Genomic DNA, 24,477 nt, shown 5'->3' with positions numbered 1-24,477 from the left:
GACTTCTGTTACACCTGAATAAGACCCTAGAGGTAGGAAGCAGCAGAGCCAGGACTCCAACCCGAACTCAGTGTGTCTTATCCTAGAGCCTGTGCCCTTAACCTCTCTGCCATGCTGGTTCTAGTAATTGAATAATTAATTTAGCGAAGGCCCCCACACCCTCTTCTCTTTAGTTCTGGCACTGTGTCCTCTCCCGGAGCCCCTCTCATCAAGGGGCCATGCATCCCCTCTTATCCTTGCTTTATGAAGGATGTCCGCTCTTCCTCCCCATCCAGGGGCCAGGCCATTTCCCCCTTGCCCACCTTCCCCCATCAAGCTGCAAAGAGGCCCTGTGATGGATGGGAAGGGAAAGCGGAAGGGCAGGGAGGGGAGGAGGAGGAGAAGAAGGCGGGGGAGGCGGGGGAGGAGGAGGCAGAGTGGGATGGAGTGGGGGCCTGAGTGGCAGAGCCACAAACCCTAATTTAATCACAGGGCCCCACGCTCAATTTAACAGACACAAGGGCACAGAATGGGGTCCCTGTGTGGCGGTGGGGCAATCAGCCTGCTGCAGTTCCTGGGAAAGCATTAATTGCGGATGACAATGTGTAAACAGTGGGGATGAATGGAGTGTGCAGGTGTGAGCGGCTGGGGCCAGCGGGACTGTTTTCACACGAGCTGCGAGCTGTGGCTCCTTCACTGCTGACCTGCTCCCCGGAACTGGATTAGCGGCAGCAGTTGGGGACCGTTGAGGGTGCTGGAGTTTGGCACAGAGCAAGTGGCTGAGAGCAAAGGGGAAATAGGGGAAGGACTAGAAGGGCAGAGGCCTGGGAGACCAGTTGGGGAGGGAGTGTGTGTGTGTCTGCATCTGGCCTACCCCCAGCCAAGCCACCGGCTCTCTGGAAAGCAAGGCTGACCTTTAAATAATGCCACAGGTGTCAGGGCCCATGCAGTGCAGGGGCTGGGCTGGGGTCTGCCGTCCACTGGGCCTGGGAGGCTGGAGCGAGGTCCCCGAGGCCTTGAAGTCCACGGGTCTGAGAGCCTGGAGGTGTTTTCGGGGAAGGCCAGGCAGCGCTGGGAGCAGGGGGCCCTCCTGCACCAGCACGGAGACGCCCAGCAGGATCCGTGTAGGAGAGCGGCAGTGGTCGTGTGCAACTGGAGACTGACTGAGAAACAAGTCCCGGAAAGCCTTGATGTTCCAACATCTTCCATCTCAGGATCTGAAAGCTCCTTTCCAAAGCTGTCTCTATCCAGCAAATGTGAAAACTGAGGCCCAGAGTGTGCAGGATGGGCGGGTGGGTGGGTCTCTGCCTGGCCACAGCTGGCTCCAGGAATTTACCTGATCCGCTTAGAGCAAGCACCGGGCAGATTTTGACACATAATAATAATAACGCTATTTATTATTCTTGTGGATTCTACTTAGTGAGCTCTCTCTATGTGCCAGGCGCCCTGCTAAACACTGTCCTTATGTAAGCTTCTGGGTCTGCCTCACGCGCAGCTTCCTGTGTGTCTCTGGTCTTCCCAGTTCTGTTGTGACTTTCTGGGAATGAAGGCAATGCCCCCCATTTTTCTTGTCTCTCGCATAATCCCTAGCACTGAGCTGGGCCCTCAGGAATCCCAGGAGTTTGTTGGCCTTTCTCTTGTAGGCAGTGGGGGTCCAGGGCCTGTTTTGGGTAGTTGACTGTCATTGGGTTTCAGATGACACTGACCACTGTGATGACTTAGAGGATGGAGGAAGGACTTGGAGGTAGATGGGTCTGAAAGAGTTGCGACAAACCAGGCAAAGGGCGAGGACAGGTGAGGCGGTGGAGCTGGGGAGGAGTAGGCAGCGTTGAGAGACATGGAGGAGATGAATTCCCAGGACTTCAGGCCTGGTGGGCCATGAGGTGCGACGGCCCCGGGTTCTGGTCTGAATGACTGGCAGGGAACACAGACTGAGGGGCAGGCTCATGGTGGAAGATAATGAGTTTTGGCTTTGGAATGACTTTCTTTCTGATGATTACTGTGGACTCAAGGTTGGTAACGATGAACTGAGAGCCAAAAAAAAGAGTCCCAAGGGAGCTTCCTGAAAGAGGGGCAGCATGCTGGGTCCTCACGTCTACTTTCAGCTGAGGGCCCTGGGCCAGGCTGAGGCCCCAGCAGGAAGCTCAGGCCCAGGAATGCCAACCTTACTCTGAACACCTGCTGGGTGCCAGCCCTGAGCTGGGTATAACCGAATTGGTTATACAAACTGACGACAGGCTGAGAAGAGGAAAAACATCAAGTTGGCTCTAAAATATCTCACGAATAAGGTAAGGAAAAACAACACACAGATGTGAATTGAGTTCAGGACCTTGAACGTATGTTCTTTCAGGTAGACTGTTCCCTCCTTCCCCATCTGCTTGCTTTTGATTCCCTTTTTTAGAGAGAGATATGAATTATTTTTTCCCCTGCAAGGTCCAGGCACCTGAGTGAAGTTAAAAACTGAAGGGATTTTCCAATCAAAGGAAGATCAATGGTAACCCAGGCCTAAAACACTGGGTGAGAAGTTGGATATTGAGTACTATTTGTATTTTGGGGTAATTTTCCTATTTTAGTTTTTTTTTTAATTGAAGTATAGTTGATTTACAACATTGTGTTAGTTACTGATGTACAGCTAAGTGATTCAGTTTTATATATATATAATATATATTTATATATATAATATATATATTCTTTTTCAGATTCTTTTCCATTATGGTTTATAACATATTGAATGTAGTTCCTTGTACTATGCAGTAGGACCTTGTTGTTTATCTATTTTGTATATAGTAGTTTTCATCTGCTAATCCCAAACTCCTAATTTATCCTTCCTCCTCACCTTTGGTAAAGCCGTTAAGTTTGTTGTTTATGTCTGTGAGCCTGTTTCTGTTTTGTAAATAAGTTCCTTCATACCATTTTTTAGAGTCCACACAGAAGTGATATCATATGGTATTTGTCTTTCTCCCTCTGACTTAACTCATTCCCAACCTGTCCCCTGCTCTCAGCCAGAGGGAATGCCAGATCTCAGAGGCTGAGGCTAGGGGTATGGATGGGGTGTGGCTGCTCTGTGAGGCTCTCTGGGGCCTGGCCTCTGTGCTGGAGCTCCGCATCCCATCAGAGTCCAGCTTTCTGTGGCCTTGAGATCCTCCAAGTGGAGCTGGGCCTGAGGTTGAAGGCAGGAGCCTGGGTTGATAGGTCTGAAGGGGCTAGTCCTGGGAGACGAAAGAGGAAACCAGTTCCTGGGGAAGACTGACCTTTCTCTTCTCAAGAAGGGCAAGTGCACAATAATGATGATAGCTAAATTTATCGAGCACTTAGTATGCGCCAGGCATTATTTTAGGTACTTTTATGTCCCAGTCTTATTGAGATATAATTGACATGTAATATTGTATTAGTCCAAGCTGTACCATATAATGATTTGATATTTTAATATATTTTGAAATAAGCACCACAATAAGTTTAGTTAACATCCGTCACCTCGCAGTTACAGTTACTTTTTTTTCCTTGTGTTGAGAACTTTTAATATTTAGTCTCTTAGCAACTTTCAAATACACAACAGACTATAGTCTCCACACAGTACATTACACCCCTAGAGCTTATTTATTTTATAATTGGAGTTTATACCTTTTGACTCCCTTCACAAATCACCCCCCCAACTCTGCAACCACCAATCTCTTCTCTGTAGCTATGAGTTTGTTTTTTAGATTCCACATGTGAGATCATACAGCATTTGTCTTTCTGTGACTTATTTCCCTTACCATTATGTCCTCAAGGTCCATCCATGTTGTTGCAAATGGCAAGAGTTCATTCTTTTTATGGCTGAATAATATTCCACAGTGTGGAATAATATTACACACACACACAACTTTATCTATTCATCTGGTGATGGACATTAGGTTGTTTCCACATCTTGGCTATTGTAAATAATGCTGCAGTAAACATGAGTGGGCATATATCTCTTCACTGTCCTGTTTTTTCTTCCTTTGGATATATACCCAAAAGAGGGATTGTTGGATCATAGGGTAGTTCCATTTTTAATTTATTGAGGAACCTCCATACTGTTTTCCATAGTGGCTGCACCAATTTACATTCCCACCAACAGCGCACAAGGCTTCCCTTTTCTCCACATCCTTGCCAGCATTTGTTATTGCTCGTCTTTTTGGTAACAGCCATTCTAACAGATGTGAGGTGTTATGTCCTTTACCTGTATTATTTCATTTAATCCTCACAACTCCCTATTTTACTGGTGGAGAAACTGGGGCACAAAAAATTAGGAAACTTGCCCAAGGCCACCCATGTAGTAAATGGGACAGCCAGGCAGCTGTGACCTAGCCACACACACTGCTCTGTGAGTGGCAGGGTTTGAAGCTTTGGGAAGGCCCAGGCCTTGTATTCCCTTTCCGGTCCCCACTAGCCTGGCAGGAGCTGGGTCTCAGTTAGCAAGAGGGGACTTCTAGATGCCAGGCATGAGGTAAGCCAGTTGAATATCTTGTTTTATTTAGTTCTCAGAACAGACCTCTGAGGTCAGTACGATCGTATCTTTATTGTGTGGCTGAGGGCTCAGAGGTTTATACAACTTGCCGGAGGCCATGATTTACAGGGGCCATGATTCACACGTGAAATTTCCAACTTGCAGGTGCCTGGAGGTGTCAGGGAGGGGAGGAGGAGGCCAACGATGACCTTTCCCCTTCATGCCAGAGGTGGAAGTGCCTGCCTGATGCCTTTGATTTATAGTGGGGCAGGGGGTTTAGTCTCAGCTGTCAACTTGGGAAGCCACTTGAAGATTCTATTAAAAGAAAATTGCCTTGTAATTTATAATAGTGGGAAAGGAAAAAAAGAAACCAAATGACAAACGCTGAGCAAACAGGGAAACAATTTGAATGATAACAATGGGGGAACCTGTTAAATCAATTATGGCACAAGCCCTTGATGGTGTATTTTGCAGCTGTTTAAAAATATTTTCAAAGCCTATTAACATAGGAAAATGCTCCAGATAATGGAAAAGCAGGAGATAAAAACTATACAACCTAGCTTGATTAAACAATGATAACTTTATATATGACTTATACATAGAAAAAGGCCGGAAGAAAAGACTCTGGAATATTGATAATGGTTCTATCCACGCTGTGAAATTAACAGCAATTAAGCATGTCTTAATTATACTATTATGTACTTGCCACATATTTCACAAATCAGTTCCTTGACTCACAGACCTTTGGAGCTGAAAGGCATCCAGGTGGCATTTTAAAGGTGGGAAAACTGAGGCCTGGGACTGGGAAGGTGGTTCAGGCGGGCAGGAAGCCAGCCTCATTTGGCCCGCGGCCCTGCGCGGAGGGGGTCAGCCCACGCCTCCCACTCTCCTGGTGGGGGCACCTGCGTGGGGCGCCCGCTGCAAGGGGCACGGCTGGAGCACAGGGGAGGGGAGGAGGGAGGGAAGAAGGTGGGTGAGGGCTGGCTGGAAGCGAAGATTGGGGACCTTTCAAAAATGGAAACCAGATGAGCGGTTCAAAGGGGACCACATTCTCCACGGCGCGCTCCTTTGTTGCGAGCGTGTGAGGCGCCGGCAGCTGCGCGCCTCGCCCCCAGCCCACGGCCCGATGGGGCGGACACGGATAACTGCATTAGATGCACTCAGCTCTTTTCAATAAAACGCTCTTGTTGGCGGCACAATAGGGGGAACGGGGCAGCAACCCCAGGCCGGGCCGGGGGCGCCCGGCCCTCCCCGCCGAGAGTCAAGAGCCCGCTCATTTGTCAGGGCTGGGCTAATTGACGTTTGGCCGCTGTGGGTTCAAAAGAAAAGGCCGAACTCAAGTCCACTTCCACCGGAAATGAGGCCGCCCTCCCCTCCCCACCGTGGGTAGGTCTCTGGGGCGCAGCCGGGGACCCCGGTGCAGCTGGCCACAGCGGCGCGGGGGACGCGCGCCCTGAAGAATCCTTCGCCCGCGGTTGCTTTGACTCAGAAGATCAGGTATCCAGAAGGTGGCTCCCCAAGGGCTTGGGCACCCCGCCTTCTAGTTTCTGTGGGAGAAATACACCTTGGGAAGGGGGCCGGTGACGGCTGCGAGTGCAAAAGACAGTTTCAGGGCTGTAAGACTTCATTACTGATTACTGAATGCCACATTCTTTTAGTGATTCTAATAAAGATAGCCCTGAACATTCTTTATAAGTTTTTTTTTTAAAGGGAAGAATGAGTACAATGCTTTATCTAGGAGTGAGGTATTTACCATCCCTGTTTTGCAGATGTGGAAACCAAGGCTTAGAGAGGTTATTGACTTGCTCAGATTGCAATTAGAAAATGGCTAAGCTGGAGTTTGAACCCAAGTGTGTTGACTTGAGAGCAGGATTTCTCAACCTGGGCACTGTTGACATTTCGGCCTTGATAACTCTCAGTTGGGGGACTGTCCAGTGCATTGCTGGATGAATGGCAGCGTCCCTGTCCTCCACTTTCTAGATGCCAGTAGCACCCCCTTCCCAGCCATGGCTACCAAAAAAGTCTCCAGACGTTGCCATATATCCCCTGGGGGAGGGTGGAGGACAAATTCACCTTCTGTTGAGAAGCAACGTTTTAAAGGAAGCAACCTGGCATGCTGTACGTGCTGGTACGCTGGTTTTCAGTGGGCTTGGTATTTCGTCTTTTGGGGAAAACAGTTGGACCAGCAGTGTGGGATTCTTTCCAAAGAGGTCAGCGGTGTGGTTTGTAGAGGGTGTGGCAGAAGAAGAGTTGGCTGAATCTGACAAGGCCAAACTGTCTGGACACTAGAAGCCAAAGTTATGTTGAGTGCTTGGGGTATTTTGAATTGGGTGTCTGTCTGTCTGTCTGTCTGTCTGTCTTTCTGTCTGGAGTGGCCTCAGACCCTTCAACTGTGCTCTCCATTTCTCTCTGTCCCACAGAGGGTGAGACCACCTTCCTCCTCCATTCACTCTACCAAAGAGCATACGTAGCCTTGGCCACTAGAAGAGCTAACATTTTAGGGAACAAAGCCAGTGAAGGCAGAATGAAGAAAGGTGATGTCACTGTGCGAAATGGAGCCTGGGCCTCATTGTGAAATAACCTGGTTGCAGGCAGCCAGCTGCACTGCTGGCCCAGGAAGGGGCCTGAACCGGATTTTCGTTAAGTAAGGGCTCACAACATTTTTAGCTGCAACTTGTGTGTGACCTTTTATCCGTCTTCTGGTCCTGCTGTGGCCTGCTGCTGCTTTAGTTCTCTGACGGTTCCACTCCCCAGAAAGCTGCTCGGGTCACTTGAAAGCCAACCTCAGGCTCTAGGACCACACCGTACCGAACTGAAGCCTGTTTCAGTCCAGCTGCCTCCTTCTCACTTAAAGTTGACTGATAACTGGGCTCCATATTTGTTTTTCCAATTCTGACCTTCCTACCTCCCAAGTGGCTGTGTTGACTTTTTACTGGAAATGCCATTTACAAAAAGCCCTCTGGGAGGAATGTCAAGCCCATCAGGGCCTATCAGGCTTTACACTTGTCCCCAGTCCCTCCTGGGCTGCAGTTCATGATGGGGAGATGTGGGTGGCGGGGTGCAAAAAGCTCAGAGCCTTAGAGATGGGGCTTATATTTGCTGATGGAGCCCAGTCAAGAGAGCATAGAGGATAAGGATTCAGAGAAGTTAAAAGAGAAGAACAGACATCTAGAAAGAAAGAAAGGGGAGACTGGGATAGTAAAGAGCAATCAACATTTCAGATAATGAAGGGTTAGGACTTTTGATAAGTGAAGTTTGTCTTTGTATCTTGCTCTTCCTCCGATATGCCCGTAAGCATTTGAGGTAAGTGTGAAAACCTGTATAGTTGTCTCTCAGGACTTGTTCCAGGACTCCCCCCGCCCCCATACCAAAATCCACGGATGCTCAAGCCCCTTATATAAAAATGGGGTTGTATTTGCATGTCAATTACATACATCCTCCCGAATACTTAAAATCATTTCTAGGTTATTTACAATGCCTAATACAATGTAATTGCTATGTAAATAGTTGCCAGTGCAGTAAATTCACATTTTGCTTTTTGGGCCTTTCTGGAATTAAAAAATATATATATTTTTGATCTGTGATTGGTTAAATACGTATACAGTGGAAACTGTAACTATGGAGGGTGCCGACTGTGAGTGCATCACACACACACATACACATCCTTGGTTTACTTGGCATAGGATACACATCTTCTCTGTTTCCCCTCTTAGCCAATGATACATATTTGGTGGCCACAACTTCCTTCTAAAAGGACCATGTTAAAGAAGAAGACATGAAAATAAGTGTGAGAACGTGTGAGTGCCTTTGCCATGTGTAAGTGCTTCTTTTCTTTGCACGTTCCCCCTCCCCTGAGTGGTTCACACTGGCCCTCCTTTGGCTGAGATAATTTGCACTCTGCAACTTCATTAGTTGCAACCCCCCTCCTGCCCTGGGACAAAAAATAGGGCCAAGCTCTTCAAAAGAACACATGGAGACCCCATTAATGCTGGCCCTAATTGTGCCAATTCAACCCCCTCAATAACTCTAATTAAAACCTGTCTTGTGCAGGGCGCTGAATGGTCACACAGCTGTCATTCCACACAATCACATAACAGAGCTATGAAAAAAAAAAAAGGTCTCTAGATGCAATTTTTGGTGGTGGTTGTTATGGAAAGGGTCAATGGAAGAGGATTAAGACAGGGGTGCAGTTGGAGTGGGGAACCTTGAAAAAGTCTTCTCTGTCAGGTCACAGTTTGAAATCTGAAGACCTTTAGCTTTTCCCTCTAGCTTCCCCCTCCTTTTTTCCCCCAGGCAGGAACACCTGCAAACTGACTGGAAGGGGCCATGACCACCAGACACATGGATACCACAAGTTGACTGAAACATCTGAAAGCAAAGGAAAAAAAAACCAACCAACAAAATCGCACACCAAAAACTAAGAACTTTTTTCTCTGCTTCTACCTCATCTTTTAGGATCCAGCTGCATTTTGCGGGGCACCATAAATAACTCTGCAATTACATTAATTGGTTGCGTATTTGTTGACACTGAAGGAGCAGCCCCTGAGGTTGGGGGAGGGGGATTTCAGCTGCAGTTTAACACTCTTCCCCTCTGCCCTCCCTCCAGGTCTGATCACCAACCACCCCGTTTTTTCTGGATGGAGAGAAGCGGTGGGCTGCCAGGCCCGTTTCTGAATAAGCTTTGACAGCCCCCAGTCAGACTCACATCTCATCTGTTGGCTGTCCCTGGATCTGTTCATCAACCCAGTGGGTTTAGAGGTTACATCCTACTGGGGCAGGACTGAGAGACAGGTTCCTGGCAACACTTGATGGGATTTAATTCCCTTTGGAGGCAGGGGGTGTGGCGGGCTTATTGTCAGGCATATAGTTTGGATCAAATGAGAATTGGCTAGACCTCTGTCTGAATCCCCAAGCCCATCTTGGATGCTTCTAATGGCTTGGCCCACCCTATGGAGTCTCTTGAATTCCATTCCTTGGGAAGCGACAAATCTTAGTTACTCCATTCACTCTGCCTTGGTCAGTGGGCAAAAGTAGGAGAGTTTGGCTTGAAAACCAGTGCTCTGTTGTTGGGGAGGACTTCTTAGAGTGGGGTGGAGGGCAAGTGGGGGCAGATGGCAGGGACTGAGCCCCAGCAGGCAGCTCAATGTTGGCCGAGGACGAGAGACTCAGGACTCATTCTCCCTTGGCCAGAACTAGGGTGGGAGGAATTCCTCTTGGGTCCAAGCCTGGGAGAGGATGGTGGGTGAGAGTACATGTGACACACTGACGATGTGTGCCTTGGAAGTGGCCCTGCTGAGTGATTGGAGCCATCCTTGGAAGGAGGGGCCAGTCGGTCTCTTTTGTCACTGTGTCCTCACAGAGCACAGCATGACCCAGCATACAGGAGGCTCTTGGCTAACACTGGATGGATGGATGAAGACTGGAAGTCTGGTTTCCAGGTGCTCTGTGCTCTTAAGAAGGAAGGAATTACATCAGCCTGAAGTCATATGGTTTCCTTCTGCATAGTATGGTGGAAAGGGCATCGGCTTTGGAGCCATCAGACCATAACTTTAATATGCCCACTTTTCAGAGCCATTGTAAGGAAAAATGAGCTCAGGTAAGTAAACACAACAAAATTTCTTCCTTTTCCTCTCTCTGTGAAACCAGTGAGGGGAACTCTCTGAATCTAGTCCTCTGATTTCCTCATTATAAAATAAGGATAATGTGGTCCTGCAAACTAGCAAAAGGGAAAGCAGGCTTGAGAACCTAAAAAGTGGGGCCAACCTGACCTCCAGGCACACTCTCCCCATTAGTTCCTTGTATTAGCTGTTCCCTCTGTATTTGCTCTTCTCCCAGATCTCTGCAGGGCTCAGCCCCTCACTCCTTCCAGCCTCTGCTCAAAGGTCACTCATTCAAAGTGGTCTTCCTCCAGCACCCCACCCCAAATAGCAAGCCTCCTCCCTGTTGTCACTCTCTAGCTCCCTTACCTGCTTGATTGTTCCTTGTGGTGCTTGTCACCCCTTCATATCACATCTTAGTTGATTTGTTATCTATCTTATGGCATGCTGAGTTTTATAAGCATAGATACTTGTTTGTTTTGTTCATTGCTCTATCCATGGCACTTAGAACAGCGCCTGACAGTTCGCAGATTCTCAGTATTTATTGAATGAATGGATGAGGGGATGGTGATGCTCTCTTACCACCAACCAGGAAGAGACTATCTGGCCCTACATCTTTACTGGGTCAAGTTATTTCAGGAGAAATGCATCGTAAGAAGGCGGTGCTTCTTTCTTTGGTTTCCAGTCTGGGGTTCCGGGAGCAGTGGTTAAGACCACAGCCTTTGGAGCCAGATAGATCTGGATTAAAATCTTGGCTCCACCCCTCAATAGTAATGTGAACTTGGGATAATCACCCAGCACCACTAAGCTTCACTTTCCTTCTCTGAAGATAATAATTAATAATAATCATAGGGGTGAATTGAGATCGTGTTTGAAAAATGTTTGTGACAATTCTTGGCACAAAGTATGTGCACAACAAATGCTGTATGGTTGGCATCATGATCATGGTCATCTTCATTACCTTGATGCTAAGACTCTTTATAACTGGTTATATCAGTTATAGGGGCTGATCTAAGTCCTGGCAATTCCATGGGGGGAAGTGACAAAAGGGAAGGTAGACTTCTATTTCAAATACTCTCCCCCAGACTAATCCTACTTAAGGAGGGGTGAGCCACTCCCTGTTTGGTGGCTTGCATGCCTCTGCTATCTTATTTATAAAACTTGCACTTGGTTGCCAGTCACGTAGATGCAGAAGGACCACAAATTCCTCACTGAGTTTGTTCCCTCAAGCTTGGACAGCAGAAGGTAGCGACTGGTATTTGGGTCATTATCACCTTAACAAGAATTCTGATTCCTCTTCAAACCAGAACAGGTTTCTGTCCAAGGCCAGAGTAAATGCCATCCCTTCAATGAGGCCAAACAGATGAGTCAGAAGCAGACAAATCTGGGTTCTTTTTCAGTGTCCAAGGAGGTTATGCGTGGGCACACCCTCATTCCTTCCCAGCCACCAAGAGCTGGTCTTGGGTGTGGGCTGAGGAGATGGCAGGCCTGCTCCAGGGGCTCTCAACCTGTCAGTCCATGTTTGGACCCATGGCTTTCCTGGGACATGTCAGCCTTTCCCCAGTGTGGCTCCTTACCTACCCATTCACCTGTATTCAGTTGTATCGTATGACCATATGGGTATGTATGTTTATGTGCACATATGGAAACACACAATATACCTACAAACCCTAGTCGTTCCCTGCTTTTGGAGAGTTGGAAACAGTGTGGGTTTTGGAATTACATAGACCCAACTTCAAATTCCAGTTTTGCCACCTAGTAGCTTTGTGACCCAGATCAAGTCACTGACTCTCCCTAGCAGCAGACCTGGTAAAAAGGCCCTCGATAGGAAGTCCAATGTAGTTCCACCTGTGTGAACACTTCGTACCTCAAAAGGAGCTGTCTTGATTTCTTCCAGCAGGAAAGGTGGGGTTGGTTAAGCAAAAACTGGGTTCCCGGGTAGGGAAAGAGGCGAGGGGAAGAGGACACATACTTTGGAGAAGGGAGGAACCTATGAGGTGTGGAGAGTGGGGGTGCGGGTGAGAGAGCAGTGGAGAATCACACCCCAGAGTAAGGTCCCCACACACTCCAGCCCACCTTATGAGACTGAGGTCCGGGGCCCAGCTCTGTCCACCGGCACTAAATGCTGCTCACCCCAGATAGCACGAGCCTTCGCAGGGTGCAGACCTCAGTGCAAGACAGCATCTTGGCTCACCTCTCAAGCAAGGAGTGCTGATCAGCAGCAGGTGGAATGAAGAGTGAGAAAGATTCCATCTGTGGACATGTTCAACAGTCAGAGAACATTATGGATAATCACGGAGTGGCTCTTTCTCCGTCCGTCTGTCTGTAGATCAGATACTGTGCGCCATGTGGGGTGTATGAGTGGAAGCCCTGCACCAGGACCGGGAGCCCTCATCCTTTTCCGTGCTTCCAGTGTGCTGCGATGTATTATAGTTTACTTGTGCCTATTAAGAATAATTTATGAAGTATATTGTTTAGCTTTAACGAATACCTCTCCTCACCAAGTAGTCAGGCAGCCTAAAAAGATTCCTGCCCAAAAAAAACCAAAAAACTGTTTTAAAGATAGTATTAATAATTTAATATTGTTTTGCAAGCAGAAAGAAACAACAACAGCTGAGCTGGGACTTCTCCAGTTTTCTTATAAATTCCCCCTTTTAGCCACATTATGAGGTTAAAAACAGGGATCTGGCAAGAAATCAGTGACAAAAACAAATGGAAATTATTTTGAAGTCTACTTGAAAAATGAATTTAAAGCAACACTCAGCAAAGTCTTGCCCTCAGTAAATATTTTGCCTTGAAATATTAGTGAGTGATAAATTGAAGGCATCATGGTTAATAAAACATAAAAATACCATTTTTTCATGTTTCTTTTATCCGTTAAATTTTTCTGTATGGTGTATACATAATATATCAGTACAAATAGCGTAGTATAACCAGAAATACGTAGAGTGGAGACGAATGCTGAAGAAGTTTTTACTGATAGAGGCATACATTACAAAACAGTCTGGAACCCACTCATCCCAACTGGTTGTAGAGATGAAGTAATTGAGGGCACAGAAATCAAGCCGCACGTTCAGAGTCTCACTGTGAGCTCGTCTTGGGCGCCACACAGGCACTGGGACCCAGGGGAGTGCCTGTCCAGAGCTTTTTAGCCGCACAGGATTTCATTGTTGCTAAGGATATAGCGCCCCACAGCCATTCACTACACAATCGTGGAAACAGTGTAGGGTGTTTTTTTTCCTCTCTGTAGTTTAACCATATTTATTATAAAATGAGGTGGCAGTGCCATTGCCCAGATTATGTCTGGAAAAGTCACCTCAAGAATAAGGGCCTTTAGGGGGAGGGTATAGCTCAGTGGTAGAGTGCACGCCTAGCATGCATGAGGTCCTGGGTTCAATGTCCAGTACCTCCATTAAAAAAATAATAATAGTAGATAAATAAGTAAATAAACCTATTACCCATCCCCCTGAAAAATAAATAAAAAACTAAAAATCTAAAAAAAAAAAAAAGAACAAGGGCCTTTAACAGTAACACTTGCATGCTAATAACCAATATACTAGTTATATTTAACTCATATCTGTTAAAGATTTTGAGTGCTGTTCCTGTAACTCTCAGTAGGTAGTGTATATTCTAGAACGCAATAAAATGGCATTTCTTTAGACACATTCCATTCCCCAGGTGTTTGGAGATATTCCATTCACCAGGGTTTTGAGTGATGGGACTGCTTTTCCTTCAGTTAGGGAAGAAAGAGCAAATTTTACTGGAGCCACCCACCCCACCAAAAAAAAAAAAGTGCCCCACTGCCACAGAGAGGAAGAGGCTGCTGGGAGTGAGCTGGAAGGAAGGTAAGAGAGGGAGGTGTGGATGGGAGCAGAGCCTGGAAGGATAAAGACGAGTCAGTCTAGGAATAGAGAGGTAAGCGAGGAGAAGGAGTAGGGAGAGGGGTGCAGAAAGGACTGGAGAGGGAGAGGGAAGGGGTGGGGGGGAGGGGGGACCCTGGGGAGGAAGGGCCGTGGGCTCACTATTTTCCCGGCTTCTATTAATCCAATTAAAGTGTTGAAAAATCAGATCACATGTGAAGATTTTAACATGGATTTTTCATTATGTCATGGGGGGGGAGGGGAAGCACCAGAAATCATCCTGTGGGGGTGGGTGTCCTCCTGGTCCTCTCCAGGACACACATGTCTGTGTGACACTGAGCCTAGGCCTGTTTCTGTTCTGAGGCCCACCAGAAACTCTGGCCTCCTCCCTCAAGCACCTTCTGCCCTATTTTAATTTCCTTTAACCTCTGACCCCGGCATTCTGTTGGCAGGGCGCTTGGCAGGTGGGGTATGGGCGTTGTTGATGAGGACACTGGGTCCCAAAGGCAAAGAAGAAAGGAGGACGATACCAGTGCCGGATACCATATGGTGAACCTCCATCAGCTTCCGAACTTGGTGTGAGAAAAACAGCTCAGGAACCCCAAGCACTCAAAAAAGTCCCCTCTGATCCTGGGGGAACACCACAGGGAAGAGAAAAGGTTGGCTTAGGCGGGAAGGGCAGCTCTCCTTTGCCTCATCAGCGCGGCTTCCATCCTTTACTCAGGCGACGGAAACCACGTAGGGACCAGCGTTGATGCTTGGCACCGTGCTGGCTGCCCGGTGGGTCTCCAGCGCTGAGCTCGCGGCATCTTGCTGGGTGAGACAGACAATAAACAAGTGAGCAGACCCAGTCCTGTTTGGCCTGCGTGGGACAAAGGAAATAACCCAGTCACACGTCTTACTGGTTTTCAGTCTTGGTTCGCAGCCCCCCTGGTTGGAGAGCGAGGCAGACAGATGGCCTAGCTGGGGCAAATGGTCCTAGGTCGCCCCGTGAGCTGGTGGAACCCAGACGAAAACCCAGACTCTGCCTCCTTTCGGTCCCTCGGATTTCCTCCCAAATTACGTTTGTTGTGTGATAAAGAAATTTGGTTAATTTTTTTTTTTTTTAAGTCGAGAGGGAAGCCACGTCTGGCCACGTTTTGTGCGGTGGGCAGTTCTTCCCCGCGGACTTGCCTCTGCGCCCTCCCGGGTCTGACGGTGGGATGGAGCAGGGGCGCGGCCGGGGTGAACGCGATCCGGGTCCGCCGGGAGGGCTCTCTCCTTGAACTCCCCGCTCCAGGCTCCGCGCCCCTTCTGCGTGGGGGTGGGGTGCCCTCCCCGCCGCCTGGGGTTTAATCTCCGCCAGGCCTCCGCACCGCTGGGCCTGCTGGTGTGTGGTCCTTCACACTGATGTGCCTCTGCAGCTGGAACTAGTGAGGAGGGAAGGGGGGACCGCGGGCAGAAAACCCTGGCACTTCTCAAAACAAAACGAATGACTCCAGCTTTTAATCAGTTTAGGGCCGAGGCCGGGGAATTGTGTTTGGTTTTACATAGACAAAGCCCTTTTTAGGTCTCTGCTGACATTTCAGAGGACTCTTCGACCGCCCTTTCTGTGTGGGAATAGCCAGCCACAGCAGCCTGGGTAGGAGGTGCTGGGGCCGGTCCAAGCCGACCCTGCCGGGAGGAGGCCAGAGCCTGGGGCCCAGGGTGGTGATTTGGCCTTATCAACCGGACCCCTCTGTCTGCAGTGAACCGTGGTAGGTGTTACCCCCACCCCTGATCTCAGAAGCCAGGAGAACCACAGCTTTGGGGACGATGGCTGGTACCACCTCAAACTTGGACAGGTGGGCTCCTTCAAAATTGGGGCTGTAAATGTAAGTTTTAAAAATGAATTTCTATTTTGAGACTGTGGGGAGAGCTTGCTATTTATAGGACCTCAGCTGTGAAAGAATACATTTATAAAACAAAGAATCTTATTCTGTTCTCCTCCCGCCCCTCCTCCAAACGATGCCCTGTCCAGATTTTTAGATACCAGGTTATTCTAGGATCTGTCATCATCATAGACTGACTCAGTGTCAAGGACTGAAGGATGAGTCGTGCCTCAGGCCTAAGGTTGCTAGATTTAGCCAATAAAAATACAGGATGCCCAGTTGAATTTGAATGTCAGATAAACAATGAATACATTTTTAATATTAGTCTGTCCCTTGCAATAAAACAGAGTTATGTAGTATTGGGGACATACTGATTACAAGAAAAAATTGTTTATCTGATGTTCACATTTAACAAGGCAGCCTGTGTTTTTCTGGCAACCCTGCTCTGGCCGTGTTTTCACAAGAGGCCTGCAGATCTATTCCTCTCCTAGTCTCTTCCAGGGCCTTCTCTTTTCATCCTGTGGTTCTTCTGGGGCTTAGGACTCTCCAGGCCCCTGTTGTCCCGCCACTGGTTGGACTAAAGCCAACAATGGTGATATCTACAATTTAGCGACCACTACTCTGCGCCAAGCACTGTCAACTGTTTTACCAGTGTTAATTTATTTAGCCCTCACTGTGAAACTACAAGGAAGATTTTTTGTGTGTGTGGCAAAACATATATATAACAGAAAATTTCCCTTTAAAAAGTTGTGGTATGATTGACATACATCCAACATTATATTAATTTCAGGTGGATAGCACAGTGATTTGATATTTGTTTATATTGCAAAATGATCATCACAGCAAGTCTAGTTAATGTCCATCGTCATACACAGAGAGCTGCAGAATCTTTTTGTCTTGTGGTGAGAAACTTTAAGGTCTACTCTCATAGCAACTTTCAGATATACAATACAGTGTTATTAACTATAGAGGCCATGCTGTGCATTACATCCTCATGACTTATTTATTGTATTACCTGAAGTTTTTACCTTTTGATTCCCTTTAAGCATTTACTCACTCCCAACTCCCCATCCCTGGCAACCACCAATCTGTTCTCTGCATCTATAAGCTTGGTTTTGTTGTTGTTTCTAGAGTCCCCACATACTTATGATGAGTGTGATCTCGCTTATTTGTCTTTATCTTTTTCTATCTGACTTATTTCACTTAGCATAATGCCCTCAAGGTCCACTCATGCTGTCCCAGACAGCAAGATTGCATTCTTTTTTTATGGTGAATAGTCTTCCACTGTACATAAAATTTACTTTTAACCATTTTTAGGGGTATAGTTCAGTGGCATTAAGTATATTCACATTGTTGTGCACCCATTACTGTAACTTATCTCCAAATCTTTTTCATTTCCTTAAATGGAAACTCTGTATCTATTAAACAATAATTCCCCATTCCCCCTCCCAGCAGTCCCTGGCAAACCACTATTCTGTTCTCTGTGTCTTTGAATTTGATGACTCTAGGTACCTCATCTAAGTGGAATCATCCAATATTTGTCCTTTTGTGTCCAGCTCATTTCACTTAGCACAATGTCTTCAAGGTGTAGCATGTGTCAGAATCTCTTACCTTTTTAAAGTAGAATAATTTTCCATTGTACTCATATGCCACGTTTTGTTTATCCACTCATTTGATGGACCTTGGGTTGCTTACACCTTTTGGCTATTGTGACTAAGGCTGTCCTGACCACAGGGGTACGAATATCTATTCAAGTCCCTGCTTTCATTTCTGTGGGATATATATACCCAGAAATGGAATTGCTGATTTATATGGTAATACTAAGTTTAACTTTTTTGAGGAAGCGCCCTACTGTTTTCCACAGCAGTTATATCATTGTACTTGCCCACCAGCAATGCACAGGGTTTCAATTTCTCTACATCTTTGCCAATGCTTCTTTACTTTTTTTCTTTTTTTGTTTTCTAAAATAATGGTCATCCTAATGAATGTGAACAAGGAAGGCACTTTTAATTACAAGTTCATAAATAGGGAAACTGAGGCTCAGAGAGGTAGAATGACTTGTCCGTGGTCAGGCAGCAAGTCACAGAGATGGAATTTGAATCTAGTTTTGTCCACCTCCCAAACTGGGACCCTTAACTGTTATATTTCTTGCCTCTAATATATGCATCCAAATGCAAACTTTTCTGTCTTTGCACAGATGTCTAATTGTGCAAGACATCTGGTAAAGGCACACAAGTAGGAGTGAAATATGTCCAAAGAGTTTTTACATGTTCTTATTGAAAATACACCTCTCACATGGGAAAACAGTAATAGCAAATGATTTCTCCTTAATCTGCATTTCATCCTGGTTAATTTTAAAAGAATTTAGTCAATTTGGCTGCCCTGTAGTCCTTTACCTCAGTGTCATCTGGCCATTTAAATGGCCTAACTCACAAGTGTGATTGAGCATGGATTTTGACCTTATGGGGAGGATAAAAAAGCCAGAAAATAGAAGATATGGACTCTAATCTCAAGATGTTTGTGGTCTCACTGGCCAGAGAGATGGCACCAGCTGAGAGGCATTATCCAGGGCACAGACACAGGACCACAGGATGGTGGGCTGCTGGAAGGATGAAATTCGAAGGGCTGGGGCCAGCTACAGTGACCTTGTGTCAGTCAGGGAGTGTTCCTGGCCGAGAGCAGCCTGCCTCCTTACCTGGGTGCCACACCTGCTGTGACTCCAGGCAGTGCATCCTAGAGAAGGAGGCTGTGGTTGGTGTTGCCCTGCCTCTCAGACTCCAGAACCTTCCTGAATGCCGCTTTGTGCAGAGGCCACCACCCTCTGGTTGCACCATTAACTTTGAATGTAGGTCCCATGGAGACCGCCAGGCTCCTGCCTCTGGTGACAGCTGGGCCTTTAGACTGTGTCATCGGGAAAGGTTCATCTGGTCGTCCAGTTCTTCCAACACAGGCTAGTGGTGAAGGACACGGGCTTAGGGGTCAGACATGTTCAGGTTTGAAAACACCTCTGCCACTGAGGCTCTGTAACCACAGGAAAGTGTCTTAGCCTCTCTGAGTTTCAGTTCCCACCTCTGAAATATGGGGATTATATCAGGGATAGTAAGCTTGTCATGAGGATGAAAGGAGATGTTTGGAAAGTGTTTGGTATATTTAAATGCTCAATAAATAGAAGCCATTAAAATGTATATACACGGAAAGCTTGTGGAAAAAACCTGCTAGGTTTATACTTATTTCTCGTTGGACAGTTTTGTCACTTTAGCTACATCATCACGGTCAACCTCAGTGAGAGGAAGAGGCCAGTTGACGTGTTGAAGAGGAGAGAATATGGTCTAGGCGAGGACAGAGGTTGAATTCTCTTCTGATCTTGCTGCTGTTGCAGGTGCTGAGATGGGCTGGTGTCTTCTCCCCACCCTCAGCCACGCATAATCCCATGGGCTTCCCGTCTTGGACCTGAGCCCCAGGGGCCCAGCTCTCCACGTGTCCTGCCTGGTTCACTCACACAGCCACCCTGGGGTGTAAAGCTCCAAGAGGGTGTGGGTCACAAAGACCTCAGCCCTGCCCCTGCCTGCACAGAACCAGGGTCCCTCTCCCTCTCCACTGGCCAGATTCCTCTAAAGGAGCAAAGCTGCTTACAGCACAAAAAAGGGCTGCTACTACTCAGCCATAAAAAAGAATAAAATAAGGCCATTTGCAGCAACATGGATGGACCTGAGATTGTCGTACTTAGTGAAGCAAGCAAGAAAGAGAAGGAAAAATAGCATATGATATCACTTATATGTGTAATCAAAAAAAAAAAAAAAAAGGACACAAATGAACTTATTTACAAAACAGAGACAGACTCACAGACATAGAAAACAAACTTATGGTTACTAGAGGGGAAAGGGGGTGGGAAGGTTAAATTGGGAGTTCGGGATTTGTAGATACAAACTATTACATATAAAATAGATAAACAGCAGGGTCCTACTGTATAGCTCAGGGAACTGTATTCAATACCTTGGGAAAAAATATAAAAAGGAATATATAAATGAATCACTATGCTGTACACCAGAAATTAACGTAACATTGTAAACTGACTATACTTCAATTAAAAAAAAATAAAAATTAAAAAAAGGGCTTGTTATACTCTTTTTCCCAGGACACTGATGCCTGCTGACCCTCCACGTACATGACTAAAGGGGACTCAAGTGATTCTTCTGACACAGGCCATCTGCTTTGAGGTGTGTGTCCACCCCTGCCCGCACCTCATGCTAGCCGGCAAGTTACCTTGCCAAAGACGATGAAAACCACAGAGCATCCTACCACAACCCATGATTTTACTTATTAGTCCCAGCAACGCTGTGAAGACTTTATGATCCTCTTTGGTAGAGATGGCAGTTGAATTCGGAGAGGCCTGGATTGGAATCCAATTCCTCCGTCTCCCTGCCCAGGACTATTCCACCGCCCCAGGAAGTTTCTTAAACGAGATCAGATGGTCCATCTGCCACCCCAGGAGCCCATTCCAACTTTTTGTTAAATGGAGAAAGCACTTCTGATGGTTTTAGACAGCTCCTTATTCTAATGACCTCTAAAAGCATTCTTTCTCCTAAACTGCCGTCTGCCATCATTAACTAGTCTCCTCTCTGTTTGGCTTGCTTACATCAGCCCAGTCTGCTCTGTTCTGCATGAGGCCTCCAGGTAGAGCAAGAAGAGCCCTATGATTGATTTTTAGAGTTGCAGTTGCTTTATCATGATGTGGTTTCACCTTGTGTCTTAGTTTAGATTCTCTCAATGGCATATTCTTTTTTTTCCCCTTCAATGGCAGATTCTAAGACGAATTTCAGTGCAAGTAGTTTACTTGGAGGTGATCCAGGAAGCACAGTGAGGGAGTGGGGAAGTACAACAAGGAAGGGGAAAATACCAGCTAATGGTTCATTAATGAGAGGGCTACTGCTGTGGGCAACTGGGGCTTAATCCTGTTGGGGACCCACTGAGAGACTGTGGAACACAACTCAGAATTGTCTTGCTGGGGGGTGAGGAAGTTGGGATTTACCCACTAATTCTGGTTCCGCATTGGTTGCACCTGTGGGGTATTGCCTTCCAGACACCTCCAGCTCACCGTCTGCAAAAGATGAGCTGGCACCTGTAGGCAGAGGACGCCCTGGGGCAGAAAAAAGAGGCACTGTGACGTTAGGAAGATGCTGGGGAACTTGTGTGCTGAGGGGATGTGGGTGCGGCATGAATGGTGTCTGCTTTAAGTCCTGTCAGTTGTGTCACTTCTCCCAAATCTACTGCATCAGGTATGTTAATACCATCCGGGTTCCACTGGACTCAATTTTGGTTGATCTTTTTTTAATGCACTGTATCTTTTATAAAGCATTTCTCGCAAATATCTTTTCTTGAAAAGATCTTTCTTGACATTTAGTCTTTTAAAGATATCTTTCAAAGCACAAAGATAAAATTAACTTATTTTTTAAAGATAGACTAAAATTCATTCTATCTTGCCATTATGTTATAGGTGCATGGGAACCCTTAAATAAATGTAAGCTACATTATGAGTTCTTAGTGATCTTATTTTTTTCTTATATCTTGAAACACTTCGTTATTTTGTCATCCTAGGAGTTATTTTACCATTACTCATCAGTTATTCCCAACTATGCTGAAAAAGACTAACATAATAAGAAAACTGAAGAATGATGGAATTACCTGGAAGGATGGTGCAACAGTGTCACAAATCATCATTTTATCATCCTTCAGATTTCTGAATTCACTGCCTAAAATACTATATCATTTTCCAAGAAGGTATAAAAGAAGACTGGAGACACCATCTTTGTGGTCTGCTTTTAGCTTTCATTTGATAGAACTGAAAATTCTGAAATTTTCATTTTGTGCTTGTAAAGGCAATGAGAAAAAAATTGATAGAGGAAGAGATTTCACAATTATTACCTAAATCAGAAGATGAATCCAAAGAAGCAACAGTGTTCTAGAATATAAACAAATGATGGTAGCGAAATTAATTAAGAGAAATCTTAGCCTGTGAATCTTTAGATGATGATATCCTAGATGATTTTTTCTCTAATTCAATTATCAATGAATTAAGAATATAGTTTTAAAGACAAAAAGGACATATGGTTTTTTTTTATCTAGTTATTCACTTAACAAGATGGACTTAATTACACAACATTTTGTGACAAGAGCCTGAACATTTTTATTTTGCAAAAGAGACATAAAAATATTCATTAATCTTTCATATTTTTGTGCAACAAAATTTGCTTGAAGTGGTTTGTAAATGAGCAAATGTTGAAGACAGGTGTGTATGCAAAGAGGAAACAGATGATGTAGAAATGAAAATATTTGTTGGGCTGAAGATTTTAAATTATGTTTTTAAATCTGAAAAATGAAAATGTTTGCAATTACAGAGCAAAGGAGATGGCCATCTTCTCTTCAACAGAATTATGAGCCACTAAAGCTTTCAAAAGTACTGTTTTGATGATGCAAATACAAACTGGAGAACCATAAGGAATGATAAGCTAGATCAATTAGAGATACATTTGAAATCTGAAATCCATATTTACAAGGTGAGTATGTTCCAGGTTCATGATATTTGATGAGTGAATGGTTTCAGTCAAAGCTTGTTGTCTATTTCAGGTATGTTACCTTCAAAACTAGGAAAATGTAGAATAAAATTTTGGGTTTATTATATTTAAATTCTTATTAACAATTCTAACAAAGTTGTTTTTCACTGTCTGTGGTTGTCAGTCTCCAAGATGGCGCCCACTGATCCCCGCCTTCTGGTATTCACACCCTGATGTGGTCCCTTCCACATTGTACCAGGTTGGTCTGTGTGACCAATCGAATATGGCAGAAGTGATGGTCTATCACTGCTGAGATTAGGTTATCAGAGACTGTGGTTTCCATCGTGGGCTCTCTTGCTGATCACTTGCTCTGGGGAGAAGCCAGCTATCTTGTGAGGACTCAGGTGGAGGAAAATGGAGGTATCCAGCCAATAGCCAGTGAAGAACTGAAGCCTTCTAACAACCATGCATGTGAACTTGGAAGTGGGTTTTTCAGCCTTAGATGACCGTAACCCTGGCTGAGGTATAATTGACAAATTACAAGAGATTTAAATTGTCCAACATGATGATTTGATATATGTATCCATTATGAAAGGATTTCCCCCGTCGAGTTAATTAAACATCCATTACCTACCTCACATATTTACTCTTTCTCGTGTGCGTGTGAGTTGCCTTGTATATTTAAAGTGTAAGAACTGACCTTGGTACGATTAACTTCTATGGGTGAATCTCATCTGCATAATGGGACAAATAATACCTACCTCAGCCCAATGCTAAATGTTACAGCAAGTTTATCATAAATCCAGAAGCAGAACCCAGGATTCTTAGTGTCCCAGGCTCCTGAGCTCAGTAGTATATTTGAAAGGAGTTCTGATTAGACACCACTCACCTTTCTCTGTTGGTATTGGTGTCACAGGTGAAGCAAACATAAATTAAGTATATTTATATTATAGAAGCACTTTTCTCTAAAGCTTGATTCAAGACCTACCTTCCCAAGACCTTTCCTGCCCATTAGGTTTATAGTGGGTCCCTGCTCTTTGAGTCCCCAAGACACATTGCAGGCTTTGCCCTTAAATATGGTCTCCAGGTATCTGTCTGCTCCATGTCTTAAATTAGATTATAATCTCTCAGAGGGCTGTGAGTGCATCCAAAGATCCCTTATAATAATGAGCATTGTGCTGGGCACAGAGGGAGATGCATCCAAATGCTTGTTAAAATGAATAGAAAGGTTCTATTCTGAATTCAAGACAAGACTCCTCTAGGCTATACAGAAACAGATATATTTGAAATGGGTGTTCCTAGCTACTCCTAAATATTCAAGGCCCTCGGCCCTCAATATGGGATATAAAGTATTATTTTTCTTCACTGAAGTATCCCTTCACAAACAGAAGTCCCACAGGACAAGGAGCATGGCTGAAAACCAGACAGACCAGGTGCCAGGAGAGCTAGATTTATTTTTGGACCATAAGCTTGGCCCCCAGGGAAAGAAGGAACTTGTCAATTTCACTTTTTCACTTGGATCAGACGATTGAGCCTGGCAGAGAGATGCTGTTTGGGACTAGCAGTTCTCTGGAATTTCTAACCTTCTCTGGGCTTCTCTGGGAGGAGTCAGGAGAAGAAAATGCATCACTTGAATGATGGCCATAGTTACGACAGGCCTTGCATGCCAACCAGAAGGAAAGAAAATACTTGCTAAGCAAAGTAACTGGAAGGCAGTTGCTCATATTTTAAACTAAGTGACATGGTTGAAATCCAGAATAATGTAGATTTTTGGACCAGCGACCACTTGGAAATAAGCTTTCTGGCTGGAGAGCAGCCCAGGGTGTTATGGATGGAAAGGACTATTGCAATGTCTGTTCCCTGGGCGCTTTGTGCTGCCAGATACTGGGGGGCCATTTCAAGGATATTTACTCACTCCAATAGATTTCTCAATAATTCCAGCTACAGAAGGAAGTTAACCAGCTTGACGCGGTGCATGTGGCCAGGTGGTAGAGTCAGCACGAACTTGTCAGCCTGCTGAGCCCAGTGGTAACATTTTCATCCTACCCAGCCCCTCATGGGGGAGCACCTAGGCAGGCACAGGGAAATTGATGTCAGTGCTTCAGTGCTGGGGCATGGGTGTACTGGGTAAGTGTCACAAGTCCAGCTGGGCAAATTCCCAGGTTGCCAGAT

General features: G+C 45.7%; 2 long non-coding RNA genes across 7 annotated transcripts; both read left to right on the top strand.

Moving 5' to 3' along the window:
• Positions 1-5,434: 5,434 nt before the first annotated feature.
• Positions 5,435-12,535, top strand: LOC141577902 (uncharacterized). 3 transcript variants are annotated; one of them, XR_012507477.1, is made up of 2 exons: positions 5,435-5,944; positions 9,054-12,535. It is a non-coding gene; the product is annotated as an uncharacterized LOC141577902 (long non-coding RNA). The 3 variants fall into 3 exon arrangements; XR_012507478.1 differs by having other exon boundaries at positions 8,161-12,535; XR_012507476.1 differs by having other exon boundaries at positions 6,868-12,535.
• A 1,601-nt stretch (positions 12,536-14,136) lies between these two features.
• Positions 14,137-23,898, top strand: LOC123618852 (uncharacterized). Of its 4 annotated transcripts, none has more exons than XR_012507473.1 (5): positions 14,137-15,757; positions 19,890-19,971; positions 21,350-21,532; positions 22,150-22,308; positions 22,490-23,898. It is a non-coding gene; the product is annotated as an uncharacterized LOC123618852 (long non-coding RNA). The 4 variants fall into 4 exon arrangements; XR_012507475.1 differs by having other exon boundaries at positions 14,137-15,525; positions 15,632-15,757; positions 21,350-22,308; positions 22,490-22,619; XR_012507474.1 differs by having other exon boundaries at positions 14,137-15,727; positions 21,350-22,308; positions 22,490-22,619.
• The last annotated feature ends 579 nt before the right edge of the window (positions 23,899-24,477 follow it).

The sequence above is a fragment of the Camelus bactrianus genome, chromosome 6, assembly GCF_048773025.1.
Source record: "Camelus bactrianus isolate YW-2024 breed Bactrian camel chromosome 6, ASM4877302v1, whole genome shotgun sequence".
Lineage (NCBI taxonomy): Eukaryota > Metazoa > Chordata > Mammalia > Artiodactyla > Camelidae > Camelus > Camelus bactrianus.
The sequence above is the reverse complement of the archived record's forward strand: the minus strand, read 5'-3'. Positions and strand labels throughout refer to the sequence as shown.